Below are 26747 nucleotides of genomic sequence, written 5' to 3'. Positions count from 1 at the left end.
TGTTGTGGAGTCGAACTAAGAAGTTTATAAGGGAGAGGAGATCGCCTACTTCATGAAGATCTACCCCGAGTGAGGCTAGTCCTTCATGGACGTAAGCCATGGTGGAATAGACAAGGCCGCTTCTTCGTGGACCCCTTGTGGGTGGAGCCCTCCGTGGACTCTCGCACTCGTTACCCTCCGTGGGTTGAAGTCTCCACTAAAGTGGACGTACGATAGCACCACCTATCGAAACCACACCAAAAATCACCGTGTCAACCTTTGTGTTTGATCTTCCTATCCCTTCCCACTACTTACATTTGCATGTCTTTACTTTCCGTTGTAATACTCTTAGATATGCATGTGTAGGATGTGCTTGACTTATTACAACTGCTAAATCTGGCCCACAACTAAAACTGGGAAAAGGCTAAGTTTTATTTGGCCATGTAGTCAAATCACCCCCCCCCTCTAGACATACTTTGGATCCTACATATACCACCCCCCCCAACCGCGGCTTCGACTTCACAGCAACACACAGTCGAGGCACACCCAGGACACGTCGGAGAAGAAGAGCCCGCTACCAGAACCAAGGCCACGCCTCCGATATTGCTCAACGCTGTCATCGTTGCCACAGCAACCACCGTGCACGTCCAGTCGTAGGAAGCACCAAAGGGATCAAAGTCTTCAAGACGGTGCCCTAAAGAGGGGAACGACGTTCAAGAGGATGCCACCGCCAGACCCTACAACATGATCTGGGCCTTCACCCGAAGGACTTGATCCGGAAGAACTGGTTGTGAGATTCCCAATGACACCTCTACCGAGGATAGTGACGCGAGCAGGCCCGTCTCCATAGGTGGGTCAGCACCGGCCAGGCTTTCACTCGAGCATCCACTCCCGCGCAGCAGGCCGAGGACGACCCGTACCTCCATTGGTCCATGCACTCCCCACACAGCGAGCATGCCACCGTTGTGCAGGGCCACCATCAAGCCTTCCGACGACGGGGCTGCAGTGACCAGATCGGGTCGTGCACCATGCATCCAGCCACGGCCGGAGCCTCCCCGACAAACTCAATGTGCTTCCAAACCTTGCATCCGCTTCCCCCGCTCGACGGAGGATGCAACCTCCGCGCAGCGCCATTCTCTCCCCATCAGAAGGATGCAACCAAGCACGACGCCATTCGTCTCCTCGAGGATGCAACGCCTACGGGCCATTCATCTCCTGGCGAAGGATGCAACAGCAGCACCGACGCCATTCGTCTCCCTCCAGCCACCACCATCTCGACCTCACACTCGCAGCAACGTCAAGCCTCCCGAATCACCACCAGACCGGGTCCTGCCACCTACAGATCTCATGCCTCCGACTGTCCTGGAGCAACCGCGGGCACCTCCTCGTGTAGAGCAACTCAAAACACACACTAGATGCAGCACAAGACCGACCACCCACCCGAAGGGCTCCCGATCCAAGCCACCGGCCAGTCCACCGGAGCCATCATGCCGCCACCCAACAGATTCGCACTGGGGGTGACGTTCGCGCGCCTCCTGCCACCGACAGGCCGTCGATCCACGAGGGAGCGACGCCTGAGCACCATGCACATGCGCCTTTCCGGATGTGGCAGCCGCCCTTGCCCCGCATGAACTAATAGAATTGCGTCGGGACGCCTCCTGCGCCATGTGAACCACCTCGCTTGCCTCTGTTCACGCGCCTCACCTCACTTGCCTCTGTTCACCGCTCTAGCCACGCAGACCGTCCGCCCTAGATGTGGTGCAGTAGCGACTCCCGGACCCGGCCGATCCACCGCCCATCTCGCACCCGAGGCGCACACACACGTCACTTCGCCTGATTGGCGCGGCGGCTGGCGCGAGCCAGCTCCCCACCACCCGTCGCGACTACCCAAATCACCGCATGGCAAGATTGTCCCCACGCAGCAAACAAAACGAGTGGGAAAGGGAAGGCATGCCGCCGCCAACCCCAAGCGGGCTTTGCCCGATGGAGCTTGCCGACGACGGCAAGGGAGGAGGGGCGAAGAAGGATGGTTGGCCAACAATGGCTAGGGTGTGCGTCCGAGTCGCCTTCGGGTGGGGGGAGGGGGTCGGATCAAAGATGGGCATGGTTAATGTGTAGCCAACATACCGTATGATGTTGACACGTCATCTAGTACTCCCTCCGTTCAAAATTACTTGTCACACAAATATATAAATATGAATGTATGTACAATTAAAATACATCTAGATACATCCATTCCTATGACAAGGGCTTTGACTTGGTCATTATGCTCATTTGTTGGAGCCTTTCGAAGCATCGCAACAAATTAGTGTTCGGTCCAACGAGGGTTATCTTGATAGTCATCAAATTCACTAATCGGATCTTTGACAAACTACGTGCTTGGGTTAGGGCCAATAAAGTTTTAGGAATGGAGTTACAAGGTGACAACGAGTGTGGTACCAGGTCCTGGTTGTAATCATCAACTTCTTGCACATATGCTATAAGACCTACATTCCTCTCTCGCAACATGTCTAGAAGCACATGCCATAGCTAACTACTAGTTTACAACCGGCTTCTTCTCTCTTCCAACTTAATATAAATATATTATTTTAAATCTTACCGCTCACCTACCTCATCCTATTGTACTAGCTTTAAAAAGACCTTATTCCAAGGCATCATGACCGTTACCAGGGACCGCGACCCTACTAGACCTATGAAAAACAGTTTCGCAGATACTTGTACTCCCTCCGATACATATTAATTGTCACTGCAATACCAAACCGAACATGGTGAATGGCGTTTCAGAAAAACATCAGCACAGACAAGCCAACACCAATCAATTCAACAATAAAATTTATCTTTCAGTATTTTCTGTCATCATTCTTTTTATTCATTAATCATTTAACTACAAGCCAACAGTTCATGTGCTGCCTCCAGTGCATCTCGCAATTTCAGCTAGAGTAAATTATGCACGCAAAACATGCCAGTGAATTTGTGTGAAATAGTTCTGTTAGTTCCATGGAATACAGAAACTGAAGTAGATAGTCAGCTTTTTAGAACATTGCTCGACCCAAAATTACAACATAAACTGCCAAACTCACTGGACAGATAGAGATATAAGAATCCAAACTGAAGATGGTTATAAGAAAAGCTTATTGGGCAGGAGTAGGACTGGGGGGGGGGCAGCTCTGGAGGAACCTCTTGAGTGACACTAAGCAAGACCTGGTGAGCAAATTTCTTGCGCAAAACTTTCTCAAAATCAATCTTTTCCATGGGCTTAGCACTCTCAACAGCATGTGCCCTGGCTAAGTTGGAATAGTTGGCAGACGATTCCCCAATAAAACCGATCTCTTCATCTGTGAGCTTCCTCAGAAATTTTGCTGGGTTTCCACCCCATACCTAAATTGAACAAAGATAGTCAACAAGAGAGCACTTACTGAGATAAGATTATCAAAAGAGTTATGCAGCATTTTTTTTTTGTTTCATCCATGCATAAATGCATGACATCAAGTCACTGTGAAATGCAATTACCCCCCAAAAAAGCATCATGAAGCATGTAACAATATCTAGTAGCGTCAAATAGGGTTTGTGTCTAAGATAATGGGGTCTTCTCTTGACGCATGCCAATCCAGATTCAGACATACCTTATTGTAAAGAACCATTAGTTAATTAAAACCAGAAAAGCAAAAGTGTCTGAGATGACCTAAATAAGAATCCAAACAATAGTGGTGAAGTAAAGCACAACCTCTCCACAAGGGATCCTTGTGTTCTGTCTTACAAGGGCTCCAGCAGCAACCATCCCATGCTTTTCCACAACAACACCATCTAACAGGGTTGCTCCCATACCAACAAAAGCTTCATCCTCAACAGTGCATCCTTGTAATACAGCACTGTGTCCTGCGAAACAAAGTTTGGAATATATGTTATCCGAATATCAGTGAACTTTTTACATGAGAATGAGGTCCTAGATAGCAGATAACAGGTTCATGTCAGATTGGTTTTGGCATTACCAATATCAGAGTGTAAATTTCAAATAGAAATGTTTATTTGCAGTGCATATCCTCTGATAAATTTATGCCATGCTAACTCTACCAAGGTTTTGCACAAAAGCTCAATTGCTCAAACCTGTTTTCAAAATTATTGATACTAGTGTTGGAATAAAAACAAGGTAGCAGAGTGATACCTGTTATGTTTGTTTCCAGTTTACTTTAACCATAGAAGTAGGGCTCCAATAATGAAATATTTGTGGATACCGATGAAAAGTAGTACCCCAATAAAGAACTAGACTTTACTTTAAGCAGTAATGAACAATTGAACATCGCAATGCTGTGGAATAAATGAAAGGTTAAAACAAGAACCAGAAGGTATATCTATATTTACCTACTGTAACATTGTCTCCAATGATGGTTGGAAAGACTTTCCCACTTAAATTAGATTTTGCCACATGCACAACGGAATTATCCTGTATATTGGTCCCAGATCCAACTTGAACGTTATTTGCATCACCTGAAACCAAGTATGTTAAGGAACTTGTAGGAAGCATAACTAAAAACTGAAGTCACAAACTCACAGTACAGTCTAGTTCTTTATTAGGGTACTAGCCAACGCAACCAAAAGTCACAGTACAGTACGTTCAAATAGAAACATAAGGATATAAATAAATTTGGGAACTGTTAAGCTTCATGCACTAGCCAACGCAACCAAAAGTCTGAATTGATGGAAAGGGTTAGGCAATCCACATACATTTCAACAGGAACTATTATAAACATTTTCTTCGCGAGAACAAAATTCCATGAAAACTCCACCTATGTTGTCTCAACATAGCCGGTCCCAAGCCCGGGTAAAGGAGGAGGGTTGTGATAGGCTTGGCGAGCCAAAAATAAAACTCAGCCACTATTAGGCTTTGTTTGGTAGAAGTGGATTGGGAAGGTTTGGGGAGGAGGGGATTTGAGGGGATTTGGTGAATCCCTTCCTTCCACCCAATCCTCTCAAATCCTCGGGGCTTTGCTTCCACCAGTGCCTCGAGGAGGATCCTGAAACACATGGATAGGAAGGGATTGAAGGGGAACGGAGGAGATTCAGCTAAGCAAACCCCTCTTACCAAATGAGCGCCCGAGGTTCTGTGGGGTTTCTAACCCTTTCAGGGATTTTCCTCTCGAAACCTCCTAAATCCCCCGATGCCAAACGAGGCCTTAAGGAGATGAAACCCAAAAGATTTTCGTCGGGGCGTAACCCTCCCAGCGACGCGCCACATCGGAACCCGGGTGTGGTGTCAAATGGGCAAGGGCCGGGTCGTCACCCCCTTGGTGGCGTGCCGTATCATGATCTGGATACGGTGGCAAGTGAGCAAGGATCGGGTCATCGCATCCTTAGTGGTGCGCTACATCGGCACACGGGTGTAGTGGAAAATGAGCAAGGGTATTTGCACTTGACTTGACGAGTGCGAAGGGTAAGGAAGCTAGCCGCCTAGGAGGATCCGCTTAGGTAGCTGGAACGTAGGGTCTCTGGCAGGTAAGCTTCGGGAGGTAGTTGATACAGCGGTGAGGAGAGGTGCTGATATCCTTTGTGGCCAAGAGACCAAATGAAGGGGACAGAAAGGCGAAGGAGGTGGAGGGTACCAGCTTCAAGCTGTGGTACACTGGGACAGCTGCAAGCAGAAATGGACTAGGCATCTTGATCAACAAGAGCCTCAAGTGTGGAGTGGTAGACGTTGGGGACCGGATTATTCTGGTCAAGCTGGTAGTTGGGGACCTAGTTCTCAACGTTATCAGCGCGTATGCCCCACAAGTAGGCCACAATGAGAACTCCAAGAGGGGGTTCTAGGAAGGCATGAAGGACATGGTAAGGAGTGTACCGACTGACGAGAGGCTCTTCATAGAAGGAGATCTCAATGGCCACGTGGGCACATCTAACACAGGTTTCGAAGGGGTGCATGAGGGCTTTGGCTATGGCATCAGGAATCAAGAAGGAGAAGATGTCTTAAGCTTTGCGCTAGTCTACGACATGATCGTAGCTAACACCCTCTTTAAGAAGAGAGAATCACACCTAGTGACTTCTACTAGTGATCAGCACTCTAGTCAGATTGATCTCATACTCTCAAGAAGAGAAGAGAGACGTGTGTGCCTAGATTGTAAGGTGATACCTGGAAAGAGTGTTGTCCCTCGGCATAAACTTGTGGTTGCTGACTTCCGCTTTCAGATTCGGGTCTAGCGTGACAAAGTCGCTAGAACGAAGTGATGGAAGCTCAAGGGAGAGGTAGCTCGGGCGTTCAAGGAGAGGGTCATTAAGGAGGGCCCTTGGGAGGAAGGAGGTGATGCAGGCAATATGTGGATGAAGATGGTGACTTGCATTCATAGGGTGGCCTCAGAGGAGCTTGGAGTATCGAGGGGAAGTAGAGGCGAAGCTAAAGATACCTGGTGGTGGAACGATGATGTCCAGAAGGCAATTAAGGAGAAGAAAGATTGTTTCAAACGCCTATACCTAGATAGGAGTGCGGACAACATAGCAAAGTACAAGATGGCAAAGAAGGTTGCTAAGCGAGCTGCGAGTGAAGCAAGGGGTCGAGCGTGTGAGGACCTCTGCCACCGGTTAGACAGGAGGGGAGGAGAAAGGGGCATCTAAAAGATGACCAAGATCCGAGAGAGGAAGACGAGGGATGTTGACCAAATCAAATGCATCAAGGGTGGAGCAGATCAGCTCCTGTGAAGAACGAGGAGATTAAGCATAAATGACGGGAGTACTTTGACAAGTTGTTCCATGGGGAGAGTAAGAGCTCTACCACTGAACTGGCCGACTCCTTCAATGATACGAGCAGGTGTTATGTGTGGTGAATCCAGGAGTCGGGGGTCAAAGAGGATTTAAAAAGGATGAAAGGAGGCAGGCGATGAGCCCCGATTGTATCCCCATTGAGGTATGGAGAGGCCTCGGAGACATAATGACGGTATGGCTAACCAAGCTTTTCAACCTCATATTTCGGGCAAATAAGATGCCAGAAGAATGGAGGTGGAGTATATTAGTACCAATCTTCAAGAACAAGGGGGGTGTTCAGATTTGTAATAATTATTGTGGAATTAAGCTGATGAGCCATACAATGAAGCTATGGGAGAGAGTCATTGAGCACTGCTTAAGAAGAATGACAAGCATGACTAAAAATGAGTTTGATTTCATGCCTGGGAGGTCGACCATGGAAGCCAATTTCTTGGTACGACAACTTATGGAGAGATACCAAAAGAAGGACCTGCATATGGTGTTCATTAACTTGGAGAAGGACTATGATAAGATACCGCGGAATGTCATGTGGTGGGCCTTGGAGAAACACAAAGTCCCAAAAGTGCATTACCTTCATCAAGGACATGTACGATAATGTTGTGACAAATGTTCGAACAAGTGATGGCGACACTGATGACTTCCCGATTAAAATAGGACTGCACCAGGGGTCGGCTTTGAGCCCTTATGTTTTTGCCTTGATCATGGATGAGGTCACAAGGGATATATAAGGAGATATTCCATGGTGTATGCTCTTTGCGGATGATGTGGTGCAAGTTGATGATAGTCGGACGGGGGTCAACGGGAAGTTAGAGCTATGGAGACAAACCTTGGAAGGTTTTAGACTTAGTAGAACTAAAACCGAGTACATGAAGTGTGGTTTCAGTGAGGGATAAGTCTCTGTACTAGGGTATTTGTGGGGCTGCAGCACATGGTCCTTGTGGCTGTTAGCATAGAATCCTTGACCACCAAGGACTGGCAGTTAGGATAGCATCTTAGACTAGCATCTTAGGAGCATCTTAGACTAGCATATTAGCATATGCTTGGCTGGCTAGCAGCCTATAAATATGTATCCCCAACCCCTCAGGTTGGCATGGGATTGTGTGAGAAATAAACCAACGAAAATTGTCCCAACTCTCCTAGTGTCATCCGCAACTATCAATGCTCAGGCTGAAAGGTCTAACAAGTGGTATCAGAGCCTCGTTATCCTCGTTATCTTGTACCCTGAGCATTTCCTGCTCACCTCTCACCGGGAGCTGAGCAGCCTAAGCCGGTAGCAACAGCTGCTCCGACTGCCCCTGGTTACCTCCCTCCCTCTGGACTGTCGAGCAGCAGCTCGTCAGAAACAGCCTCCTCTTCACGCAACAGCTCCCCTGCAGCGAGCCATGTCTGCAGGTCGCTCTCAGCACACGGCTACCTCGAGCATACGGCGCCGGCAGGAGGCCGAGCGCGCCGTGGCAGAGGAGCGTGAGCGAGCAGCTGCAGCAGCCGCTGCTGCAGCAGCAAGGGTGTCGAGGCTGACTGCAGCGGAGCTGGCAGCAGCCAGAGCGGAGGTAGAAGCAGCCAGGGTGGAGGTAGAAGCAGCAGCAGCAACGGAGGCAACTCGTGAGGCTACGACGGATGCCAAGGCACTCCGCGGTGGCTCCGGCAGCTCCAACGGCTCCGCGCCTGCGGACGACGGCGCCGACGCAGACCGCGCCAAAGTGGCGCAAGAGCGGACGGCGCAGTGGGCAGCCGAGCACGCCCGCGCTCCAGGTGGAGGTGCGCACGACGACAGCGGCTGCAACGACCAGGACCGCGGCCTCTACGAGGTCCGGACTGTGGTCAGGAATGTTGGTCCCAGTGTTGGGTGGCCTACCCTCACTAAAACCAACTACGTCGAGTGGGCCGCGATCATGAAGATCAGGCTCCAGGTGCGGCGCCTGTGAGAGGCAGTCCAGGACAGCAACGTCGACCACCAAGAGGATCGACGGGCGCTGGACGCCCTCATCACCGCAGTCCCGCCCGAGATGCAGTTCTCGCTTTCCAACAAGCGGACTGCCAAGGAGGCTTGGGACGCCATCGCCGCGGCACGCATCGGCAGCGACCGTGCTCGCAAGTCCACACTACAGGCACTTCGTAAGGAGTGGAAGAGCATGGCCTTCAAGCCAGGTGAGGACGTTGATGACTTTGCTCTCCTCTCAACATTCTGCTGCAGAAGATGGTGAAGTTCGGCGATGCCACCTACACCGAGAGAGTTGTCGAGAAGCTTTTCTGGTGCATTCCCGAGAAGCACAAGCAGATGGCTCGCTCGATCGAGTCTTTGCTGGACCTCTCCACGATGATGATCGAGGAGGCGATAGGTCGCCTCAAGGTCGTCGACACCGATGAGCCACAGCCTCCCTCGGGGCCCATCACCACCGGCGGGAAGCTGCTCCTAACTCGGGAGCAGTGGGATACCAGCCTTGGTGACAGGAAGAAGGGGGAGCCTTCTTCCACGACGGGCGAACGCAAGCACGACAAGCAGCGCAAGGCGCCGCTAGCAAGGCACAAGGACGTGCCGAAGGTGACGCCCGCGGAGGCGCCAAGGACGGCGCCGCTGGCAAGCCCAAGCCGGCACAGGACAACAGTTGCCACAACTGTGGTCGGCTTGGCCATTGGGCCAATGAGTGTCGACAGCCACAACAAGACCAAGCTCACGTTGCACAGGCGTAGGAGGAGGAGACGGCTATGTTCATGGCGCATGCAAGCATCGAGCTACCTTCAGCGACACCAGTCGCAAAGGCTCTCCTCCACCTCGACGAGCCCAAAGCGCACGCTCTTCTCGGTGATGGCTCCGGGAAGGACAAGACTTCAGGGTGGTGCCTCGATACCGGCGCCACCCACCATATGACCGGTCGAAGGGAGTTCTTCGCCGAGCTCGACTCCGACACGTGAGGCTCCGTCAAGTTTGGGGATGCCTCTGCCGTGGAAATTAAGGGCATCGGCTCCTTCATCTTCACCACCAAGGCGGGAGAGCACTGGCTGCTCACTGGTGTCTACTACATCCCCGCGATAAGGAACTCCATCATCAGCTTGGGGCAGCTGGATGAGAACGGCTTGCGCATACTGATCGAGCATGGGGTCCTACGCATCTGGGATCGCCAGCGTCGCCTTCTCGCCAAGGTACCCAGAGGTGAAAATCGACTCTACGTCCTTGACATGCAGGTGGCACAACTTGTCTGCCTCGCTGCTCGTCGGGACGACGAGGCGTGGCAATGGCATGAGCGCTTTGGGCATCTTCATTTCGAGGCCCTGAAGCGTCTGAGTGCCAAGGAGATGGTGCGAGGCCTACTGTGCCTTGACCATGTGGAGCAATTCTGCGACATCTACGTGCTGACGAAGCAGAGGCGACTCCCCTTTCCCAGCAGGCGGTTTTCCGGGCCAAGGAGAAGCTGGAGCTCGTGCACGGGGACCTATGCGGCCCGATGACGCCAACCACACCAGGAGGTCGACGCTACTTCCTGTTGCTCGTCAACGACCTCTCTCGCTACATGTGGGCGATAGTCCTCAGCAGCAAGGGAGAGGCGATGGACGCCATCATGCGCGCGCAGGTTGCTGCGGAGGCGGAGAGCGGCCGCAAACTGCGCGTGTTGCGCACCGACAACGGCGGCGAATTCACAGCGGCTGAATTCGCGTTGTACTGCGCTGATGAGGGTATCCAGCGCCACTACTCCGCGCCGTACAGCCCACAGCAGAACGGCGTCGTCGAGCGACGCAACCAGACGGTTGTGGGGATGGCTCGGCTCTCCTCAAGCAGAGAGGGACGCCGGCTATTTTCTGGGGAGAGGCGGTGCTGACGGCCATCTACCTCCTCAACCGCTCGCCTACTAAGGCACTCGACGGCAGGACGCCGTACGAGGCCTGGCATGGGCGGAAGCCGACGGTCTCCCACTTGCGGGTCTTTGGCTGCCTTGCCTTCGCCAAGGAGCTCGGCCACATCGGCAAGCTCGACGACAGGAGCACTCCGGGAGTTTTCATCGGCTACGCGGAGGGCTCGAAGGCCTACCGCATCCTCGACCCAAAGACACAGCGCGTGCGCACGGCGCGAGACGTCGTGTTCAACGAAGGGCGAGGGTGGGCATGGGACAAGGCGGTGGACGATGGCTCGACGCCTAAGTATGACGACTTCATTGTCGAGTACGTCCACTTCAAGGAAGCGGGGGGAGCAAGCAGCTCCTCCTCGCCGAGCATGTCTACCTCAGTTCCCAAAACTCCATCGACCCCAGTGCGTGCTACGCCGAGGGCATCACAGCCGGCGACGCCGCATACTCCAGCATCGACAGTCACCCCTCCGAGCTCGTCTTCATCAGCACCAGCTCACGTCGAGCACAGCCCGGTGGAGTTCGCCTCCCCGCTCCCTCACGACGAGGAGCGCATCGACGCATATCACGGCGGCGAACCGCTGCGGCATCGTACGATGGAAAACCTACTCGGCGACCAGCAGGTGCCGGGACTGGTGCCACGCGACCTGGAGGCGCAGCTACAACTCGCGTGTGAGGACGGAGAACCTCGGTCCTTTGCAGAGGCCGAGAGAGACGCGGCATGGCGCGCCGCGATGCAGTTGGACATGAATGCGGTCTAGCAGAACCGTACCTGGGAGCTCGCTGACCTCCCTCGTGGTCACCGGGCAATCACCCTTAAGTGGGTGTTCAAGCTGAAGAGGGATGGAGCCGGCGCCATCATCAAGCACAAGGCTCGCTTGGTGGCCCAAGGCTTCTTGCAGCAGGAAGGAGTCGACTTCGACGACGCTTTCGCTCCTGTGGCACGGATGGAGTCCGTGCGACTTCTTCTTGCGCTAGCTGCCCAGGAGGGCTGGCGTGTCCATCACATGGACGTCAAGTCGGCATTCCTCAACGGCGACTTGGAAGGAGGAAGTCTATGTGTATCAGCCGCCGGGATTTGCGATCCCCGGCCAGGAGGGCAAGGTACTCCGCCTGCGTAAGGCTCTCTATGGCCTACAGCAGGCACCTAGAGCGTGGAACGCCAAGCTGGACTCCACGCTAAAGAAGATGGGCTTCGAGCAAAGCCCGCATGAGGCGGCCGTCTACCGACGGGGCAGTGGACGAAATGCCCTGCTGGTGGGCGTTTATGTTGACGACTTGGTGATCACCGGCATCAAGGATGCAGAGGTGGCGGCTTTCAAGGAGGCAATGAAGGCCACCTTCCAGATGAGTGATCTGGGGCTCCTCTCCTTTTATCTGGGGATCGAGGTGCACCAGGATCACTCCGGGATCGCGCTTCCACAGTTCGCCTACGCCAAGCGCATCGTTGAGCTAGCTGGGCTCACCGACTGCCACTCAGCTCTCACTCCGATGGAGGAGAAGCTGAAGCTGAGCCACGACAGCACGACGGAGGAAGTGGACGCTACGCAGTGTCGGCACCCTTGTGGGGAGCCTTCGCTACCTCGCCCACACACGGCCGGACTTGGCATTCTCCGTCGGCTATGTCAGTCGGTTCATGGAGCGACCGACGTCGGAGCACCAGCAGGCAGTGAAGAGGATCGTCTGCGACGTGGTAGGGACCCTCGACCACGGCCTCCACTACCCTAGGTGTCCGGGGGCGGCACACTTCATCGGGTACAGCGACAGCGACCACGCCGGCGACATTGACACCAGCAAGAGCACAAGTGGGATCCTCTTCTTCCTCGGCAAGTGCCCCGTGAGCTGGCAGTCGGTCAAGCAGCAGGTGGTGGCTCTGTCCACCTGCGAGGCCGAGTACATAGCGGCCTCCACCGCCTGCACTCAGGCGCTCTGGCTCGCTCGACTGCTTGGTGATCTCCTCGTCCGAGACACCAGAACGGTGCAGCTCCTGGTGGACAGCAAGTCCGCCCTGGCCCTGGCAAAGAACCCTGTTTTCCACGAAAGGAGCAAGCACATTCGACTGAGGTACCACTTCATCGTAAGCTGCTTGGATGAAGGGAGCATCGAGGCGAGCTACATCAACACCACGGACCAGCTCGCAGATCTGCTCACCAAGCCTCTTGGGAGGATCAAGTTCCTCGAACACTGCTCCAGGATCGGGATGATTCGACTCTCCCACAAGACGACGTACAAGACTTAGCGGGAGAATGATGGATAAGTCTCTGTACTAGGGTCTTTGTGGGGCTGCAACACATGGTCATTGTGGCTGTTAGGATAGAATCCTTGAGCACCAAGGACTGGCAGTTAGACTAGCATCTTAGCAGCATCTTAGACTAGCATCTTAGCATATGCTTGGCTGGCTAGCAGCCTATAAATATGTATCCCCAACCCCTCAGGTTGGCATGGCATTGTGTGAGAAATAAACCAACGAAAATTATACCAACTCTCCTAGTGTCATCCACAACTATCAATGCTCAGGCTTAAAGGTCTAACATTCAGTACTACTAGGCGCGAGGGAGAAGGGGAGGAGGTTAGCCTGGATGGACAGGTGGTGCCTCGGAAGGACACCTTTCGATATTTGGGGTCAAGGTTGTAGAAGGATGGGGATGTCGATGAAGATGTGAACCATCAAATTAAAGCCGGATGGATGAAGTGGCGCCAAGCTTCTGGCATTCTCTATGATAAGAGTGACACAAAAGCTAGTTCTATAGGACGGCGGTTCGACCCACAATGTTGTATGACGCTGAGTGTTGGCCAACTAAAAGACAGCATGTGCAGCAGTTAGGTGTGGCGGAGATGCACATGTTGAGATGGATGTGTGGCCACACAAGGAAGGATCGAGTCCGGACTGATAACATACGAGATAGAGTTGGGGTAGCGCCGATTGATGAAAATCTTGCTCAACATCGGCTAAGATGGTTTGGGCATATTCAGCGCAGGCCTCCAGAAGCTCCGGTGCATAGCGGACGGCTAAAGCGTGCTAATAATGTCAGAATAGGTCGCGGTAGACCGAATCTGACATGAGAGAAGTCCGTTAAGAGAGATTTGAAGGACTGGAGTATCACCAGAGAACTAGCCATGGATAGGGGTGCGTGGAAGCTTGCTATTCATGTGCGCAAGATCTTATGGGTTTCACCTCTAGCCTACCCCAACTTGTTTGGGACTAAAGGCTTTGTTGTTATTGTTGTAACAAAATTCCATGAAAATATTTGGTTCACGGTAAAAAATCCTTTTCTTCGCAAGAACAAAATTCCATGAAAAGATTTGGTTCATGGTAAAAATCTGTCTTTATGGGTATCTTGCATCAGCCAGTCAAAGCATATTCTTCTCCAGCAGGCACACTGCCTGTAACGAAGAGCAAGAACAAAAGGCATTAATCAGTTTTCAGTTGTGAGGCCCCGTGAGGAGAAATGAGAGCAGTAATCTCCCTCACCAATCCCATTTTAATGGATACCTTCTATCACCTCAAGATAACAACAGTGCTTAGGCTGATCTCTGCAACGTTATGACGGTTGATGCCTATATGTGGAGGTACTGCTCTAGCGTGTAGGGTACAACAGTCTGCAGCCTCCGACAGCATAGTGTGTCAGTGCTCTTATTTTTTCTATGTGATACGCAATGGTGTTACTTAAACCAGAGTATCAAGTGCATCGCTCGACTAGCCACAGATGCTGGACAGGAACTGAAGTATCCTACAAAGGTGCGGAGATATTATTCTCCATAACATCACTTCGGTGTGTCTCCCCATCTTTCAGATGTTGCGATTGTGGGATGTGAGATTATTTGTTTATCCGCCCATTACCTTCTTGCAGTGAGCACTAGAACTGCTGTTATTCCTATTCATGGTCTTCAATTCTTAGTTAGATCTTACTGGTACATGTTTAAAAAAGTATTTGCAATTTGTCATCCTCCTGAACATTTCTTAGTTGTTCTGCTAGTAGCTGTGAACATAAATTATTGTAGTGCTACCACCCCCTGCTGGTTAGATGCACACACGCATCCATTTAACTAGTGGATGTCTATGGTGACATTCTAGTAAATAACTTAGTGTTTTAAGCTACCAGCACAAGGAAAATGATTCGAAAGATAACAGATCATATAGCAACTTTATCAACTACTTCCTCAGTCAGGGGAATTGGCTACCAAAATCAATTGTCAACGAATCAAAAACACCCTTATCCAACGTTGTCAGAATCGTGACTCAAGTCCTAGAATCTTAAGACCTTACGATCCAAACTATCCCCTCCGATTCTACGATTTTGCTCATAGAATCTAAGTTTCTACGATCCTGGTAGTTATGATTCTACGACTCGCGATCCTACCAACGAAGCTCCGATCCGATTCAGAATCGCGATTCTGAAAACTTTGCCCTTATCGCCACATCTATCGCCCAGTCAGTTAATTGGGCCGTCAGACCGAATAATCCGGGTCGCAGCGATTAACTAGGCTGCTGATTTGGGCTACTAAAGCCGAAAGTTTTCAGCCCACACACATCTGCAAGCGCCCTGCATCTTAGGGTTGGGGAAACTGCGGCTCCAGCTCGTTGTGCGCTCCTCTCCCGCTCACAATTCAAACAGCCGCCGGCCAGTTCTTCGTCCCCTCAAGCAGCGCACACACTCGCCCCGACCGGATCAAACCCCCAACCCCCCAACCCCACCCCCCAAAACAAGCACCGACCTTCAGCAACTCAAGCTCGCCGCCCCCACCCAAGTAGCCGGCGGCTCTGCACTGTCTCCACTCACCCTGGACTCTGCTGTCTCTGCTGTGGTACTGCGGCTGCCTCCGAAAGGAACTGAAGGTCGCCTTCACCTCCACCGCTGCACTGTCGATGGCATCCAGCGGCAAAGTATCTTGCTGCTCCTCCTATCACTGTGATGTGCTGCTAGTTTGCTGCTGAAGTTGAGTTGTTGCTATTCCTCCCTGCTCTGCTTGCATGTACAGGCAATATTGTCAGGTTATATATAAATGAGCTTGCTGATTTATGCTCTATGTTGCTGGCTTGCTGCTGCTGTTGCTATTCTATAATCTACTCCCTCGTTAGTTCAAAACTGCGACACTTATTTTAGATCAGAGAGAGTATATGGATGTGCAAGTCATATATCTTTGCAATGTAGATCTGTAGATTGGTATGTGTGATATGTATATACAACAACATATAGATGTCTTTTTATTTTATATATGCTTGTAGATTTCTATGTGTACTGATATGTATGCAGCATTCATTTTTGTAGCAATCTACGGTTGCTTCTACTGCAGCAAGTGCTCCAACATTAAAAAGAAAGTCAGATGACATGAGGCGGGAGTTTGGAGTCTTGTATGATCCTGATGACCTGCAGATGGTGAAGTGCAGGTTGTGTGGAAAGGAGATAGGTGGAAGGATAAGCAGATCGAAGCAACATGTTGGTCCAGTGAAAGGTCAAGTAAAAAAAGACGTAGAACTAGTGAAAAGTCAACGTGGTGGCTAACAAAGATAAGCGAAAAAGATGTAAGGAAGCTTGTGAGGCAGCAGTCATTAAGAAGAAGCTCAAGCTTCAACATGAGGAAGAAGTAAGAGCTCAAGTTAATAGAGATTGTTCATGTCGAGAACAATGACAACAGAAGGAGCATGCACAATTGGGAAAGGTGGATCTAATAAGACAGGTCCTATCGATCAATATGTGAAACTAGTTGACCCTTCCATCGCATTGTTAACGAACAAGTTCCAAATGAATATTGTTGTCATTATTGACCAGGAGAAAAGTTAGTGTAGGGCAGCATTTGGCTAGATGGATGTACAAGGGAAACATCCCTTTAAACGCAATTAACGATGATGACTTCAAAGCATTCACTGAGGCTGTTGGTCGGATTGGTCCTAATTGGAAGCAACCTTCCCAACATATAATCGGAGAGAAGATGTTGGTGCAAGAGGTGGAAAGTACTAAGGATTTGATGAAGCCACATGAAGAGGCGAGGTGGAATTTGGGTGCTCGATCGTGACCAATGCATGGACAGACAAGAAAAGGAGGAGCATAATGAGCTTGTGTGTGCATTGCAAATTGGGGACTGCCTTTCTTGAATCAAAAGAGGCATCGGCTTATGCACAAATGAGTCAATACATCTTCAACTATGTGGATGAATGCATCGCCAACCTTGGTATGAATCGTCAACTATTTAATTACTTCCATCATTCCATTCATCAATTTTGTTCCACTCATGCGCTAGTATCATTCATTGCTTTGTAGGTGCTAAAAATGTTGTACAATTAGTCACGGATAATGCTTCCAACAACATGGTTGCTCAAAGCCTCAAGGCGAGAGAGCGAGAGAGAGAGAGAGAGAGAGAGAGAGGTCTTATAGAAAAAAAGAGACATTGTGAGACCGGCATTGACAAGATTTGTTCCGACATTTCTTACTTTGCAATGTTTGGTTGCTAAGAAGGAATTAGAAGCAATGGTTGGTAGTGATGCTTGGGAAGAATACAAGCACACAAGAACAAAGGAAAGTTCAGTCATGCCACAATCATGAGTAAGGACTATTGGAAAAATGTCTCTTTGCATCAAGGTATGGGTTGTTTAATGTTGTAGTTAGTGGCTGTTTTTATGTTGTGTATGGAGTTGTTTAATGTTGTCCTGAGTATTGACTACTACTTGGGTATGTACCATGCAAGGCTTTTGAGCCATTGGTGAAGGTGCTTCAGTTGGCTGATAAAGACGGTCAATCCATGGTCACAATCTATGGTGAACTACTAGAGGCCAAAAAAGGCCATCATGGATACCGTGGAACATACAGAGAAAGACTATAAGGTGATCCCTGCGGACATGGACACCAAGATGGTAGGGAGGCTTGATTCTGAATTGCACGTGGCAGCATACATGTTGAATCCATATTACAGTTACACAAACCCAACCATCTTTACGGATTTAGAAATCATGAGTGGGCTTATGGAAGTTGCTGAGACCTTTTATCATAATGATGATCAAGCGCAAAATATAGTGAAGAAACATAGAGAAGACAAAGTTCAAAAAGAAGGAAAGGCATGTTTGGCAGGTTGCTGCCATAAGAGCAATTGACAAAACAGATTTCAACGCTGGTAAAGCTTGTGCTCAAAGAAAATCTTTGCATATTGCATTTCTCAAATTATGGGCTGATTGCATATTACTTTCCTTCTTGTAAATGCAGGGGAGTAGTGGGAGGACTATGAACGGCACATTCTACCGATGCCACTCCGCTCCGCTCTCCCCAGCCCTCCCCTGCCACGCCCAACCTTCTAGCCTCGCCGCCGTCGACCCACGCCGGTAGCCCTCCTCCCCTCCCCGCTTCCCTCCCCCCAGCCATGGCGGCCCACGGCGCTGACCTGCCAACCGTTGTGCGACCCTCTCCGGCGAGCGCGTGTCCTTTGGCGACCATTGGCTCAGTTCGGAGAATGAGTCCTCGGTGCGTTCGTACAGAGACGTCGCCCGGGCTCCCTCGCCCCCTCCGGCCCCGTCGAGGCATGTGTCGCCCACCCGTCACGGCCCTGCGAAGGCACGCCCCAGGCTGCCGGCCATCCACCGCCTCGGACCCCGCTCGGAGGTGCACCGTGTCTCTCACAGTGACGCCGTGGACACAGGCGGTTTCCAGCAACCGCGGCGACACCGTCGCCCAAGGCCGGAGACCACGCCCAGCCCACCACCGCTCCGACGACGGAGCCCCTTGCCTGAGGAAGTCGCTGGGCTCTGCTTTCGCTGTCTAGACCCCAACGACCGCGTGCGCGACTGCACGAGCGACATCCGGTGTCGCCGATGCCTGCACTCCGGCCACGATTCCCATTCCTGCGGCCCTCTCCGCCGGGACACGGAACGACGCCGGCAACAGGGCACCGCCCACGCCACAGCGGCCCTCCCCCGGCGGCAGGCCGCGCCCGTGCCGCACCCCTCCGTCGCTGCCCCCACGCCGCAGGCACCCCGCACTGCGATGGCGGCGCCGACGACCGATGCACGCTCGGCGGAGCCTGTACGGGTCATCGTGTCGTGTACCGTCGAGATGGAGGACGCAGAGTTGGTCCTGTCCCGCGCGATGGTGGCGTCCATCACCGGCAACCGTCTGCCTGTCAATTCCGACGAGGTGGCCAAACTGCTCCTGGACTCCTTCGACCGCGCCGACGGCGACTTCTCTATCCACCGCCACCTACCTGAGGACTTCCTGATTCTTTTCTCCTCGCTAACCACTAAGGCGCGTCTGGCCGGCGACCACTTCATTAAGTCACCCCGCTTCTCCCTCTCCATTGCGTCCGGGGTGCAAATTGGCCCACGCCAGCGCCGGCGAGTTGGAGTTCCGTGTGGAGCTCGAGCTGCATGGAGTCCCTGCCAGGCATGGCACCTATCCACCGCCGAGCATATCCTGGGGCAGAGTTGCTAGATTGAGCGCCTCCACCCGCAAACCCGCTCCCGTGCCGACCTCGCCGTCTTCCGGCCATCGGGGCGCACCCATGACCCCGCCAGTATCCGCCGCACAGCCATCCTAGAGGTGGTTGAGCCCATGGGTTCCGACGCTCCTACCATTAGGACGTTGACATACCCCGTCTCCATCGCGCTCGCCCGCGCCACCATCATCAGAGCCCCAGACACCACCACGCCGCCGCGTGTCGACCCCGACCATGGCGCCGACGAGGATCATGGCCAAGCTCCTAGCCGCGGCCCTGGGCACGCGCGCCGCCGCGGACGCAAGCGCAGACGCACGGAAGCTCCTGCCTCCGGCCGTTCAGACGGCATGGTAGTGGACGAGCTGGGCTGGTGCGCAGCAAGGGAGGCACGGGCGAACGGACTGGCCACGTCGCCGGCGTGGCCTGCCAATGCCGGCGCAACGGTGCAACCACCCTCGATCCCGACGAGGGCTGGCGTGCTGCCCTGGCCCAACCAGCACGGGACCCACAACCCGCGGCACCATGCCAAAAGAAGAAAAGGCAGAGGAAAGCTAAAGCAAAACTTGACAGTTGGCCAGACACACAACGCTGATGCGGCCGTGGAGGTCATCCAGACAGGCGCGGTCGGGGCACGTGTCGGCCCCGCACAGGCTGGAATTGGCCCGGAGCCGTCTGGGATTTTGAATCAGGCAGCTGGCCACGATCCCAAGGACGATTCAACGGGGCCACATCCTGGTTCGCCTGACCCTTCGGGTTGTCGGGATCAGGACTTGGCCAACGATGTGCCGGACTCGCTACGGTAGGTGTCAGTCGTGTCAACGGTCCTGCCGGGACAAAGTGGCGATACATCCCCACCCAATCCCAACGTGGGGCGGGACACTGCTCACCGGTCGACGGACCCGCCCCCCACGCGGGACGCTTTGGATGGGGAGGCAACACCCCTTGGCGCCAATTCTCCCGCCCAAACACCCGAGCTCCCGCCTGCTTCTGCCACGACAACTCCCGGCCCTTGCACACGAGGCCAAGTCACAATTCTGCAAAGACATGCAGCCCATCCCTCTCCGCCCAAATCAACGGAAGACCCGTCAATGCCAACAGCCCAGGCCGTGAATGCCCAAAGCACATGCGGCCCAACGCCCAGCCGCTTTGCTTTGCCACCTATTACGCTGCGACGATCCCGGGGGCGTACCACGTCCCAATCCTGGACGCTCGGAGAATTCCTGGCCACTGAGACAAAATAGTTGAGCGCCGCTCTGCCGGCACCGAGGAAGAAGCCACGCCGGCCTCTTAACTTCACCCCCCGCCGCGGGCGAGATCTGCGACGCGCCCAAGTTCAGGTTCTGCACGCGCTCGGGATAATCGGGCTCGATCAGAAGATCACCGCTGTAGAGATGAAGGTCTACGACGACATGTTTGCTGCGCCCCTCCCCCTGACGGTCATCAAGGCCATCGCTGCACTGGTTGATCGCGAGATCCCAGTCTGCATGGCGTCTCCGGCGACCGCCGCGGCACACGTCGACGTCGTGTGCATGGATTAGCTTAGTCTAGATTTAGCTGCCGGTCGATCCCGTCTTCATGGATCACGGCCTAAAAATAGTTGTATGGAACGTGCGTGGCCACGAGTATGCAAGAAACGAAAATGGAGTTGTTCTACTCGGCTGTCGTCCTCGACGCACTCGGCCACGAGTTCGACGACTATGCGTACTTACCGGCCCATGGCACGCGAGGCGGCATCCTCCTGGAGTGGAGGAGCAGGGTCGTGTCTATCACGGACCCAATGCTCACCACAAATGCGCTCACCTCGAAGGTTTCCACGGCCACCGGGACGTCGTGGTGGCTTACGGTGGTCTACGGACCACAAGACGACGCCGACAAAGTCGCATTCTTGCAGGAGCTTCGTGAGATCAGGGCAGTCTGTCCGGAGCCTTGGCTGGTTTGTGGCGATTTCAACCTCATCCTCCGTGATTAGGACAAGAACAACGGCAACGACAACAGACGCATGATGGGAAAATTCCGTCGCCTCACCAACGACCTCGCGCTTAAGGAGATATCTCAACGGGCGGCGTTACACGTGGTCGAACGAGCAATCCCCACCGACTCTGGTACACCTTGATCGTGTGCTATGCACCTCGGATTGGGAAGACGTGCATGGCGGATGCCACCTTCGGTGCCTCGCATCCATCGTTTCGGACCATTCCCCGCTATTGCTCGACTGTTTGTCCATGCCCAATGCGCATCGACGATTCCACTTTGAGGAGTTCTGGCTTCGGATGGATGGGTTCCATGATACGATGACCACAGCCTGGAGTTCCACTTACCACGTCGATCCCTTCCACCGTCTCATGCTACGGCTCAAGGCGACAGCGACGAGGCTCACGAGTTGGAGCTCCAAATCCACGGGCAACATCAAGGCCAAGCTCGCGATCTCGCGCGAACTCATCTCGCGCTTCGACCAGGCCCAGGAATCGCGAAACCTGTCTCCCCCGACGGACTGGATGCGCAAGCAGCTCAAGGTAACTTACCTTGGGCTTGCGTCCTTGGAGCGCACGATTGCCCGCCAACGCTCCCGCATAGCCAACCTCAAGGACGGAGACACCAACATGGGCTTCTTCCACCGGCAATGCTCGTTTCGTCGGCAAAAGGATCATATCTTCAGCCTGACTGTGGAAGACAGGGTGCTCACAGACCATACCAAGATGGCGCAGGCGGCCTTCTCGCACTACGACGCCCTGCTGGGCACTGTCGCCGACCGGGCGCACTCCCTCGACCAGTCACACCTCATTGAGCCGACCGACATCGCCGACCTCGAAAAACCGTTCAGTCTGAGGAGATCTCGGAGGCTGTCAAGCGCCTCCCCGCGCACAAGGCGCCTGGACCAGACGGGTTCACAACCAAATTCCTTCGCACCTGCTGGGGCATTGTCAGACAGGACTTAATCGATGTGTTCCAACAACTGTTTGAATTGCGTGGAAGGGGATTCTACAAGCTCAACCAAGCGTTACTGACTTTGCTTCCGAAGCATGCCGCTGCCAATGGCCTGCGAGACTACAGGCCAATTTGCCTCATTCACATTGTGGCAAAAATCTTCACCAAAATGCTCTCGCTTTGCCTTGGCGCCAAGTTGGACCGCCTGGTCAGCCGCAACCAAAATGCCTTCATCATAGGACGGAGCTTGCACGACAACTACATCCTCATCACGCAGTCGCTCAAGATGCTGCATCAGCTGGGAGATCCGAAGGTCAAGCTCGACCTCACACGTGCCTTTGATTCCCTATCTTGGCCATTCCACTTCGAGGTTTTGCGTCAATACGGATTTGGGAACCGCTTCCTGGAGTGGATCGCCATCCTCTTATCATCCTCCAGCACGCGAATCATGATGAACAGCGAGCCGGGACCGCCCATTTGGCACCGACAGGGACTCCGCCAGGGTGACTCCATGTCCCCGCAGCTGTTCGTGCTTGTCGTCGACACGCTTGGTCGTCTCCTCCGACGCGCCCACAGCTCGGGCATGCTACAGCCGTTGCATCCACGGCGACACATCCCGGCGATCTCACTATACGCCGACGATGTCATGATCTTCTGCCATGCCACGACTGGCGACGTCACAGCGGTCAAAGAGATCCTCGCCTTGTTTGACAAGGCCTCCGGCCTCCAGGTGAACTTCGCCAAGAGCTCCGCCACAGTCTTGCACGGCGACCAGACGGCCATGGAGACGATTGCGCACCTCGGTTGCCAGGTGGTGTCACTGCCTATCACCTACCTCGGCATCCCCCTGTCTACGCGTTGCCCGTCGGCCGCTCAGCTGCAGGCCGTGGTCGACTCTATTGCCGCGCAGCTCCCAACTTTGAAGGCCTGGCTTATGTCAAAAACCGGGCGCCTGGCCCTGGTAAAATCTGTCCTAAGCGCCATCCCGGTGCACCAGCTGCTTGCGTTCGCACCCCCGAAAAAGACCCTCAAGCCATTTGGGTGTGGCGAGACTGGTGCTGGCACACCCCATTGCGCCATGTATGTTTCCGATCAGCCTCCCCTGGAACTTGCAACTACACCTTCCATGGCCTCCTCTCGCCCCCTGCCATTTCTCTCCTCCAAAGCTCAGGAGCGTGCGTCAAACACCTCGATTGCTGAGACATTACGGCATCGATGTTGCAGCCCTGTGCTCGATCCACGTGGTCCTCAGAGCCTTCCTAGCCTCGACCAAGTCTCTAGAACCGACGCTAAGCGGCAAGGCTTTGCACTCATCGCTGCTTGCTCCAACATGCGACCATGCGTGCCACCCATGGCGCACCGACAGTATCCTGGAAGTAGTGACCCCGACCATGCCACCCTTCGCCACCGAACTTCTATCACTCCCAATCGAGCTCCATGAGCTCAATTCTCTCATGCTTGCCTTCTTACCCATCTCGCCGAGGACGCCGCCGCAGCCTCACAAATCAATTTGTCAATTTGTTGTGGAGAGGGGTTTCCTCTTGGTCCCTTCCTCCAAGAGCTTCCTCTAACCTACCATACCAAGCTGAAATGCTCAATCGTAGACGGGAAGCACCCCCCACGAGCCCACGCTATCCATTGTTGTTGGCCCACTATGCTCCATCCCCCTGTCGTTCTACTTGCGGCTACCGACGTCCTCTTCAGACTCGCATTGGCTGCCATGCACCTCACCATGGTGTACTAGACCTCCACATATTGTACTGGGTGAGTAGCAATGAGAGGTGTCAGCTCAACATAGCGCATGGACGACATCGACATTGAAGCACCACCATGCTCTTGGTATCGTGCTCTTGGTTTGGGGCAATGGCAAGGGGGTGGAGAGGGTAGCACGCATCGGAGGTGTAGCGCCACCGTCCGTCAGTTCATGTCTAGGGCTAGGGGAATCGAGTGAAGCGAGAGTGGCATCACTATTTATCCTCCTCAGATAGAAACGTGTTGCTACTATTGATTCAATGAACAAACCCCTGAAATTTGGCATGCGTCGTTGCTTTTGCAAGGGAGTCGAGGAACAAGAAAGATCCCATTTTTTACTTGCTCCTCATTGTAAGCTGAGAGCCACTCACTTTCCTCTTTCTTCAAATGTCATTCTTGCTTACAATACAACACGGCTATAGATCATCTGCGTTTTTCTACAAATGACACATAGGCCATCATGTTGTATCCTCCTTGTAGTTTTCCTTTTTTTGCAATTTTCAGCAAACGACAAATCTTGAAATTGGGAATTTTAATTATTTTTACACTGAAAAAATCCAACATGGATCAAATAGATCTGGTGAAAGAAAAAACATGGAGATGGAAAGACATAATCATGATCTGACGCAGGACAATGTTGTGGAGGAGCAACTCCACCTTGCTGCTACAATGCGTACAACACAAGTGTTGAAGGAACTATTTCAACGTGTTGCACTAGATATCGCTCTAGAGGCGAGTGGATGCCAATATGGCAGCAGGAGTTCAATCAAAAACTCCTAGAGCACAAGATCAAGTCCAAGATCTTAGATAGGAACAACAAGTTCTATTATAGATGGTGGGCACATAGTCTGGTTACAAACTAGAGGTGAGGACCTCTATTTATAGGGCTTTGGGCAATTTGAATCATGTCCTTTCTCCTTTCTCCATTGTCTACACTAAAGTTCCAACACATGTGGTGGACCTTGTGAAGCTACCAACAAAGGGCTTTCCAGCCCCCAGAACATCAGACCATCCCAAAACATCCGGCTGAAACAGAGTGTTACGTTTTGTTCTCCACCATTTTCTTCCGCATTTGCCACCTCCATTTCTTCCACAACCCTTTGCATTTGAGATTTTGTATCGCGAGCTTGCAACTTCCTAAGGTGTTTCGGCTATTTAGGAGTGGTTCCACACAGACATCGCCACCAACCAACTCTCCGTTGACACTTGACCGTAAGCAAGGATGTAACCGTGATGACACTCTTGACTTATTCCCTTGTCATTGCGTTGTTACCCCAAGCCTATTTACGTTACTTGCCTATCGAGACTAGCCATTGAGTATTGCCAGGCTACGCTACTTGTGCACTTTAGTGATACACACTTCGCATTGCTTCAATTGCGTGCATATATCTTAGTATCATCTTTTGTGTTACAATAGTACCCGCATACCAATGTTTTTGAGTCGATGAGTCGCTCGGGGGGGGGGGGGGGGGGGGGGGGGCAACTCTAGACTAGTCGTGACTCGTGGTCGACGAGTCGACATGCGATGCGTCGACGTGAGTTTAAGCAGTAGGAGCAAACCAACAGCAACCGGCGGCAACTAGGGGAGGAGCCACAGCAACCAGCCAAGACCAGTCCACCAGGGGATGGGAGGAGCAGACCAGCAGCAGCAACAACCAGGGGATGAGCAGCAGGCAGCAACAACCAGAGGAGAGGGAGACGAGCAGCAAGCCAGGGGAGAAGGGGACGAGCAGCAAGCCAGGGGCGGCGGCGGCTACAGAAGAAGGTTTGGTCGGGGGAGGGTGAGTGGAACTTTCGATCTAGGTTTCGAGAGGGGGATGGGCAGGCAATATTGGCCCAGTAAGGCCCAATGAAACCCTAGCTTGCCTAGCTCAATCTGAACCATCTATATTCTCTAATCTTCACCATCCATCTACTCTCTTCTATCTCTTTCTCTCACCTGCTCCCTTCCAACCTCCAGGCACGCATCGACAGCCGCAATGGCCTTGCTGCAGCTTCTCTTCCATGGCTTCTCTGCCTCCGCCCCTCCCTCCCCGCCTCTGCCTCTCCCTCCTTCCCTGGAACCGCCCCTCCTTCACTGCTCTGTTTCCTCTACCAGGCTCCTTTTCCATGACAGATCGACCGAGTCGCTCGACTCAAAAACCGTGACTAGTGGAGACTAGTCGTCACTAGTCGATCGACTCGCTCGACTCATCCAATGGTTCGAGTTGACAGGTTGAGTCGACCTTCATGTAACGACTCGTCGACTAGTCGTGACTAGTCGTTCGACTCGAAAACAGAGCCGCATACATAATTGCTATCTTGGTGTGCACATCCCGCATAGTGAACATACAAAATATCATCGCCAAAAGAAAGAGAAGCAAAGCTTTTAAGCTAGAGCAAAAGCAATGGCATTGCCAAATTGCATATCATACTTGATCATCTTGGATCACTTGAGCGAGCATAGCAAAAGTCGGGAACCAGGAAGACAACACTTTTTGTTTCACATAGGTCGTGCACAAGTTCGTATCATGCCCATTTGAGCATCGTGCTAGCGTCTCTCTAGTGTTGTGCAACACGAGCGTTTTCCGTGGACTCCACATTTGGTGCTCATTCTTTGGTTGCACAACCCCATTTTTCTTTCCGTGTGTGTGTTTCCGTGTATACTCATTGCTATTGATCTATTTTGTCTTACTTGCGAATTTGTGAATCTCTGTCAACATTATTGATTCTATCTACGAATTGCTTGACTTTTTGTGCCACCATCCTAACCAAGCTACTCCATAAGCCTTATTTGTGTAGGTGTGAGAAGGACGATCTCCGGTACCAATTCTACTATTTCCATATTTGCACATTGAGTGGTCTTTGATCCATTTCCAACTTTTAAAACGGTAATTGGTATTGTCTTCTCATTCTTCCACTTAAATCTACTTGAGTGCTTTGGATAGGACAACCATGTCGAACCCAGCTTTTGAGGAGCAAGACGATGACGAGAACAACTACGTCACCAAACTACAATTCTTCGGTGTCCAAAAAAGAATGCGCCAAGCACAAGATGTCTTGAATGACCGCATTGAGCAACTCGCCACCGACTTGTGCGAATCTGAG

General features: G+C 52.5%; 1 pseudogene; it reads right to left on the bottom strand.

The window, feature by feature from the left end:
- Window positions 1–2798: 2798 nt before the first annotated feature.
- The window catches only part of LOC123443652, a 43884-nt pseudogene continuing 19935 nt past the window's right edge, over window positions 2799–26747 (bottom strand).

Source organism: Hordeum vulgare, chromosome 3H (assembly GCF_904849725.1).
Source record: "Hordeum vulgare subsp. vulgare chromosome 3H, MorexV3_pseudomolecules_assembly, whole genome shotgun sequence".
Lineage (NCBI taxonomy): Eukaryota > Viridiplantae > Streptophyta > Magnoliopsida > Poales > Poaceae > Hordeum > Hordeum vulgare.
This window is presented reverse-complemented; position numbering and strand designations above follow the sequence as displayed.